Genomic DNA, 8,840 nt, shown 5'->3' on the forward strand with positions numbered 1-8,840 from the left:
TGTCCACTATCTCCTCTTCCTCTCCCTCTTCCTCTCTCGGCCCCCTTTGGACATATCTCCCTCTCCTCCTCCTTTCTCCTCTTTCTCTCTAACACCTGACGAGGTTTCTAGACAAGTCCCATCTATGGAAGTGTCATCGAAACAGGTGCTTGCCCCCTCCTCCAGAATCATCAAGGACCACATTGACACCCTTGCTCCAGCCTTGGCCGATTTTGGTAATCATTCTTTTGCCACTGGAACTTTCCCCTCTCCCAAACTTTTGGAAAAGCTGGCCATCTCCCAGCTTACTCGCCACGCTGAATCTGTTGGTTGTCTCCATGACCACCAGTCTGGCTTAAGAGCTGCCAGAGGCATGGAAACTGCTCTTCTGAACACCTGTGAAGATCTGATTTCTAACCTTGATTCCAGCATTCCTTCTGTCCTCATCCTCCTTGAACTTTCCTCTGCTTTCGGCACGGTCAACCACGCCATCCTGAACAATCGACTCCATGAGAACCTGGGCATCATGGATCAGTCCTTGGAGTGGCTGACCTCCTTCCTCTTGGACCACCTCTCCCAGGTCCCACTTGGTCCCTTTCACTCCGCCACCTCTCTCTAACTGTGGTGTTCCACAGGGCTCTATCCTCTCACCCTTGTTTTTCAAACTCTACTTGGCCCCTTTGGCCCACCTGATCTCTACTTTCTCCTCTAAATTTCATTGTTATGCGGATGACACTCAGTTTTCCTCCAGGCTCCCCTCAGCCTACTCTCCTCTCTCACTCATTTCTGGTGTCATCTTCAACTCCACTCTCTCTTTCCCTCCTCACACCTTGGACGTCGCCAAAAAGTCCAACTACCAGCTGCACTTCCCTTTCTCACTTTCCCCCAGAAGCTCACTGTCTCTAGAGCCCTGGTTCTCTCTAGGCTGGACTACTGTGACAGCCATTTTCTCAATTTGCCTTCTTCTAATCTCCGCCCCCTGCAACTAATCCAGATCAGGACTGCAAGACTTATCCTTGGCCTCATGCCCAGGGACTGTTTCTCTCCAGCCATGAAATCTCTCCACTGGCTCCCGGTGGCTGAAAGGATCAAGTTCAAGACCCTTTGCATTGTGCACAAGGCTTTCTGGGGCTGGGATCCGCACTACATCCAACGCTCTCTTCCAAAATACCTTCCTTCTCGAGCCCTAAGGGTTAGATGCTTCTCCAGGCAGAGAGTTCAGGGATAGATCTCTCTCCTCTGCAGGTGCCTCCCTCTGGAATGGCCTCCCTGCCCCCCCAAACTTGAGCCGGACCACCCAAAGTTCCAGAAGCAGCTCAAAGTGTTCCTCTTCTCTTCTGCTTTCTCTCTCTTCCTCCCCTGCTGACCTACCTGACCTACCTGTCTGCTGTACCAACTGGTTGCTTGGCTACCCTCAGTCTCACTGAGTCCAGGCTCTTTCTTGCTCAGTCACCCTTGCACCGCTTCCGGGTCTACCACAAAGTTAGGGGCTGTAACTGTAACCCTACAGTCCCTTGTTCTTCTTGCACTTCTCAGAGCCGCGCTGCCCTGGCTGCACTTACTCATAGCATTGCTGACCTGTTTTCCCTCCCCTCTCCCTTGCACTTCCCCCCTCCCTTTCCCCTTGCACTTCTCGTTTTCGCACTTCCACGATCTGAATGGCACAAAGGCTTTGTAAGATCATTTATCTTGTCCTCCCTCTGCTTTCCTTCCCTAAAAAGACTTGTGTACAGGCGCGTTATATATGATTTATCATATCATATAATTTTATCACAGATGCCCAGAAAAATATACAGTCCTGCAGTAAGAAACGGCTAGACTGGCATAACCCAAATGGCAGTCTAGCCAGGTAATTACACTTAGCAGGACTGCTTTTATCAGAAATGGCCAGTTAAAAAAAGTCATACCAAACTGAGGAATGACTAGACTGGCTGCAGCAAAATGCCTCTCTAGCAACTATCACCACATATCATGCCTGCTTAGCATGGACATGGACAACCATTATGATTTATTGCACAATCCCACCCCCACACACACACATACCCTCTCCCTCTCATCGCCTTCCACAACCTCCAAAATTAGCTTATTGGCCCAGAATTACCTCCACGTCCCTCTTCCTTGTCCCAGTGCTTACGTGGGATGAGGAAGAGTGGGACTAGGAGTAATGAATATTACATGTAGCTAAGTCAGGCATTACCTTCATGTACCTCTACCTCATCCTAGTACTTGTGTATGAGGCATATTGCCTCATACACAAGTACTGCCTCATACACAAGTACTGGGTTGAGGACGAATAGGGCTAGGAGTAATGAAGATTACCAATAAGTAATCAAGGCATTAAGCACAAGTAGTGGTGCAACACCATTGAGCTGACTGGGTTTCAGCACTCCCCCCCCACCCCTGAAATTGTGGGCTATGTTGACTTGACCCGGCTGACCTACAGAGCAGTTGGCAGACAGAAAGGACATAGATGTTAAACGGCACCTGGGTTTCTCTGTTAACAAGGGCCCGGGCCAGCAATTACTAATGTACAGCATTTCCCTGTTAGTACCTGCATTCAAATGCCACATTTCTTAGGCAATTGAAATTGTGATGTGGGTTTAGTACTTGCATGGCAGGGGAGTGATTGGAAGGGTAGAGAGGGAACAGGAGACCAGTCATTCTCACAGCAGTCCATAAGTGGATGCTTTCAGACTTATATGAGAGAGTTAACTGCTTGTAACATTGAAGCTGCACTAGAATAGTCTCATTAAAATGCATAAAGGAGTTAGATGCCCCCACACAAATAAGTTTGCTCCTCCCCACCACACGTGAAGTTAGCGCCTCTCCCAACATTTGAAGGGTTAGCCCCCCTGAAATGTAGATTTTGTTGCGCCCCTGAACACAAGCCCACACTCCATTAACCATATATACACACGCACACTCAGCCATCCATACATTTAAGTGTGCACTCTTTCACCATACAGGCACACCCAGGCAGCCACCCATACATTTAAGTGTGGACCCTTTCACCATATAGGCACACCCAGGCAGCCACCCGTACATTTAAGTGTGCAACCTTTCACCATACAAGCACACACACCCAGGCACCCACCCATACATTTAGGTGTGCACCCTTTCACCATACAGGCACACCCAGGCAGCCACCCATACATTTAAGTGTAAATCCTTTCACTGTACATGCACACCCAGCCACCCATACATTTGTGTGCACCCTTTCACCATACACTCACACAGGCAGTCGCCCATATATTTAAGTGTGCACCCTTTCACAATACAGGCACACCCACGCAGCCACCAATACATTTAAGTGTGAATCCTTTCAACGTACACGCACACCCAGCCACCCATACATTTGTGTGTACCCTTTCACCATACACTCACACAGACAGTCACCTATACATGTAGGTGTGCACCCTTTCACCATACAGACACACCCAGGCAGCCACCCATACATTTAAGTGTTCACCCTTTCACTGTACATGCACACACGCATACCCAGCGACCCATACATTTGTGTGCACTCTTTCACCATACACTCACACACACACATGCCATGGGGTTAAGGGGAGCCATAATACTTCAAAAAGAAATAGTTTAGTTTTGAAGTCACTCTGACTTCATAAAGAAATTATTTCCGTTAAGGACTAAACCATCCTAGGGTCTTCATGTCAATGGGTGGGGGTATCCCCGGACTTTAAAAAAAAATTGTTTTTGTATTCCCTCTGCCTTCATAAAGAAATAATTTCTGTTACAGAAATAATGTCTTTATATATGCAGAGTGAATTCAAAAAGAAACATAAAAAAAAAATTGAAAAGAATTTAATTTATTTATTTTTTTACTCCAAGTGGGGCTCCCTCCCAGGACATGTGGTCGCGGGGCCCCATGTTACGCCAGTGCCCCCACGGGCAATTTTATGTGTGCCTGAGGTCATAACCACAGTGCCTTGCAACAGAAAAGGTAAAGGGGTGAAAACATGTAATACTACATCCCACCCATCTTTCTGTCTGTTGTGGATCAAAGGGTCTTAGTGGTTAATTGAGCTCTCAGAGGTTCCTGATTAAAGCGGCAGGTCTCCCTTGAAGCTGCGGTGAGAGCAGACTTTCTGTCTCCATCAATACACATACTCGTACCTTCTGAATGGGGTCCCCACGTGGGAGTTTCCTACTGTAAACACATAGTCTCAGACATGATAGGTCACTGCCCTTGATAATGAGAGGAGGGAGCTGCCTTCATGTTGACACAGTGCATATCAAAGGCTGTTGGCGTTTCCTGTCTCTTTCGTTTTAGCCTCTGCAGCCAGGCCCTATGTGGGCCCGTTTGAAGTATACTCAATTAATATGTTAACTATGCTAATTGCTGCCACCATCTGCAGAGGGTAAACACACAGCCTGGCCCTCCCCCTTCCGAGATGCATCATGTACTCCACCTGTCAGATCCCAACTACATATGACAGGGAGGACTTTGCCTGTAGTGTGTGTCCACCCAGTGTACACAGGTCTATGTTTATGTCGTGTAGTAAGCATAGGAAAATGTGTGAAGATTAGCCCCACACATTTTCCAGAGGTTGATCTACCATCATTCAATTTCATATACAATTTTTTGAAAAAAGCCCAATCGAGCGCACACCCACCGTGCTGATGGTCGAATTTCTCACCAGCAGTGCATTTGCGGCAGGTTCATGTAGGGGATATGCATATCAGACCTATTGTCCTTCATCAGGGCAAATAGCAATATAGCAAGGGAGACAACAGGGACCCGCAATATGCATAACGATACAACAAAGGACCGAGGTAGAAATACATTCCATGCCAGATAATCGTGTTCCTTGTGTTAGTAACACAATTGCAGAGTGCACACATAGGCCTTCCGATGCAGAACTGCCAAAGGCAAATCAGACCGAAAGCACCATGTTTCAAACAGTTGTACCAATCATGAAAAGCCATTATGCAGAAGGGCCAAAAAGCAAATTAATGTTGATTGCAGTGTTAGTGAAGATACATTACAGCATCAAAGGCGCCGTATTTCATGTGGTTTGCAATATCGTTAAGCATGTGTCAGAGATGTCATGTTATACACAGGCCATTGCCAGCAATAGTGTCCATCATGCCGAAACAAAATCAGAATAGATAAACAGCGCAATGGTTCAGAGTACAATATTTTTCAGAAATACATTCACGCGTCAAACAAGCCCCACAATGACTGCACGTTACCACCATCGTGAGATAGCCATAATAGAAAGCAGCCACGTGGACCAACAGTACATTTACAGAGCATTAAGTGAAGATTAGATGCAAAAAAGAAAAATTGGAGAAATGGAAAAGCAAAAACAGTGGGTTAGTTCAATCTGTCACCAACTGCCTAAACACGAGAGGCGTCTCAAAAGCTTGTGACAGTGCATTATTCTCTGACCAGGCGTGGTTGGTGAAAGTGAAATGTCTTATTTATTTTTAATTTTTGGATTTGTAGAGCGGACTACAGCCCACAGGCATCGAGGCGCTATAATAAGAGCGTAAGAATGCTTAATTCAGGGTTACAAGAATGCGGCCCAACAAAAATTACTTGGTACAGGTTGTTTGGTTACATATACAAAGATACATGCAAGTGTTATAGGTGCACTGTCAGAGATACATAAAGATGGTACATGTGCATTGTCATACAAAGGGCCTGGTTTTGATGGCTTTCCGGAAGGCTGCATGAGAGTCAATCGACCTGATGTGAGAGGGGAGGGTGTACCAAAAGGTGGTGGCCATGGTTGGGAATCTGGTGCCGCCCGCATGGCCTCTGCGAGTTTTGGGTACTGTGATCCTGTTGAAGTATGCCGCTCTGGTAGGTCTAGATGGAGTGTGTTTGGAAATCCTATGGACTAGGAAAGGGGGTGCCAAGTCATGCACATACTCGTGCATCAGTGCGAGTATTTTGAAGACAATCCTTTCCTTGACGGGAAGCCAATGGACCTACCTTCTAACCTCAGAAATGTGGTCTCTTCGTGAGATGCCTGTCGCAGCCTGCAGAGCATTGTTTTGTGCTAGTTGAAGTTTGGCAAGGTTCTTACGTGATGTCCCATACAAAGAGGGCATTAAAGTAGTCCAATCTTGACCCAATTATTGCCCTGAGGAACAAAACATGCACAGACTGTTGCCAGTCGGTAACCCTGTACTGCACTCCTAGTGGGAATGATATCCCAATTAGTGATCAGGCCTGACTGAAACCAAAGTACTCCCAGATGGGAGTAGTTGTTCAGCAAGGCAAATTTTCAACAATTTCAAAGAAAAGCAGTCAGTTTAATCAAGTGTTTCAAGTATTGAAGTGTTAAAGTGGTTCACCTGGTACATCCAGCTCTATCTCGCTTTAGGCCCCCAGTCAACAAACAATCTGGCTGGGAGCAAACACAGTTAACAGGCTGACCTGGGTGACATTAAGTCATATCATTCACATTGAAAACAAATTCAACTTCCCACACTTCAAAGTATAAGAGGTGTGAGGATCAATAAATTCAATTCCCAAGATATTATATCTAAGTAAGTTTATAATTCACAAACAAAGGACAACATTTCAGTTGCTCTGGACAGAATGCTCTCTGACAAAAACATATATTGTAGGTAATAAAAGTAGGGTACACTTTTTAGCAGTATAATATGAACAAGTCATTCATATACAAAACAGAACAAAAACAGTTGTCCAATTTCAATTTTCCTACTTCTGAGCCATCACATTCATTCAGCTCAGAATTTCTAAAGACACTCCTATTGAGTTGTCAGTGCCAACGTGTTTCGGATTGTAGGAAATCCATCTTCAGGGCAGGATGTGTTTTAGATTCAACAAGATTCAAAATTGAGTGGGATTTCCTGAGGGTATAAGGATACACTAATTAGCTTCATGGGGAGTTTGGAGAAACTAAAAATGAGTATCTCACAGAGGTAGAGATACACTAACCTGCTTTCCTTGGTACCCATAAAGAATTCATGGCCACCTATGTAGTTAAAATGACATGACAAAAACAGCTTGTCAGGATCAGATCATTGGTGAGGGATCAAAATCTCAGATTATGTGAATATAATTTCACCGTGACTCACCCGGTCGGAAGACCCAAGATATCTCGCCGGGGGTAGTGGCTGTATCAGGCTGTGGCTTCAACAATGAGCGACTGTAAGTATGAAGAAACGAGAGGGGATAACTTCAATGCATACGTACTCCTACTGAATGGCTATTAGGGTCGTTGGATGAGAGGTGAAAAAGTCACCCCTGTTTACTAGTTAACTGTTGGTAACATATTCGCTCAAACATTACTCGTACTCGCTTCCGTTGTCCTTTAACTTACTTGTGAGAAAGATCGCCTGTAGGACGCTGAACGAAGCCACCCGCCTCGAGGACGCGCCGCACAGCCTACCCAAGCCAAATCCGTTGTCCTGGGAACAGCCGCACATGTGCGTCCCCGCCCGTGCCGCCATCTTTGTATGGGAAGATCAACAGAATGATTCTACTCAGGGCTTGCGTGGTGTTGCGCGAGCGCGTCCCAGCTGCCGTTGCTAAGGACACGCTCGGAGCATGGGCCACGTTGCCATTGGATTTGTCAGTTGTTTTGCTTCGCTCGTACTAGTAAGTACATAGGTGGGGATCATAACATTGTCCGGTTGTGGATGGGAGTATTTCCGCCTGTCGGGGAAAGTCAAATTGATTAGTTTAGCGGGGGAGGGGCACTACAGCAGTTAGAAAACTGCTTCCTACCCCTACCCACCGCTCAAATACTGCAGAGTGACAGTCAAATTGAGTGGGTCGATCCTAAGGCAATAGCCTGCATCGTCCCCACATGGACTGTCAGTCTAGTTGTCATCCTAGCAAGTTAGGGCGTGGTCTAAATCATCGTTATTTGTGCACTGTTCGCCCATTTTTTTAAAGGCAAAAATATGTTATAAACAAGGCAGCTATCTCATGTCATACACTTTACACATTGGGTGAGACAGTTGCTGTGAAGATCCGCCTCTTCCATCACCACACATCAAAGTCTGTCATGTTACAAAATGATACTCCTGGTCTGAAGCCAGCTCACAATCTACTGGGTCAAAGTATCAGTATATAATTATGCAGGCGTAAAAATGTAAGCCCTGCACATTTTAGGGCTACCTAGGTGAAAGTCAACGGTATAACAACAACATATTCAATTGGACCAATGATCTGTACACAAACCGTTAGCTTGGTTTAACTCTGTTAAAAAACACTATTTACAAGTACAAAAACAGGATAAACGTGGAGTGAGTTAGAGAAAACACATTAAGTCAAATTCACAATTCATGCCCCTGGGACTGAGGCAATCTAACAAGTCGATCCAGCTGATCTCCCTCTGGAGTAATCTCTTCTGTACATCTCCCCCTCTCGGACCTAGTTTCACCTGTTCTAAGATCATACATTTTAGTTGGGCAATTGAATCCCTTGCTTCAGCAAAGTGCATTGCCACAGGAGATCTCAAATTTTTGGACCGGATACTAGACTTATGTTCGGTCCAACGTAGTTTGGCCTTTCTTGAGGTAATCCCTACGTAATAGAAACCGCAGGGACATTTCAGGGCGTAGACCACATTTGTGGAGTCACAGGTGCATGAGTGCTTCAACGTAATGGGTTTGCCTGTGTGTGGATGTGAGATAATATTGCCTGGTATGATGTTGCTGCAATGCTGGCAGTTATGGCATGGTTGCGTGCCCTTATGTTTTATGTGTATAGTTGGAGTAGTCGACAGCTCGGCTCTCACTAAGCTGTTTCTAAGGGCGTTACTGTTCCTATAAGCAAAAATAGGAAGATCTTGAAAGAGGGGTTGTGTGCGTGGGTCCATTTGCAACATGGGCCAGTTACTTTGGATTATGCT

The sequence above is a fragment of the Ambystoma mexicanum genome, chromosome 10, assembly GCF_040938575.1.
Source record: "Ambystoma mexicanum isolate Mex_15411 chromosome 10, UKY_AmexF1_1, whole genome shotgun sequence".
Lineage (NCBI taxonomy): Eukaryota > Metazoa > Chordata > Amphibia > Caudata > Ambystomatidae > Ambystoma > Ambystoma mexicanum.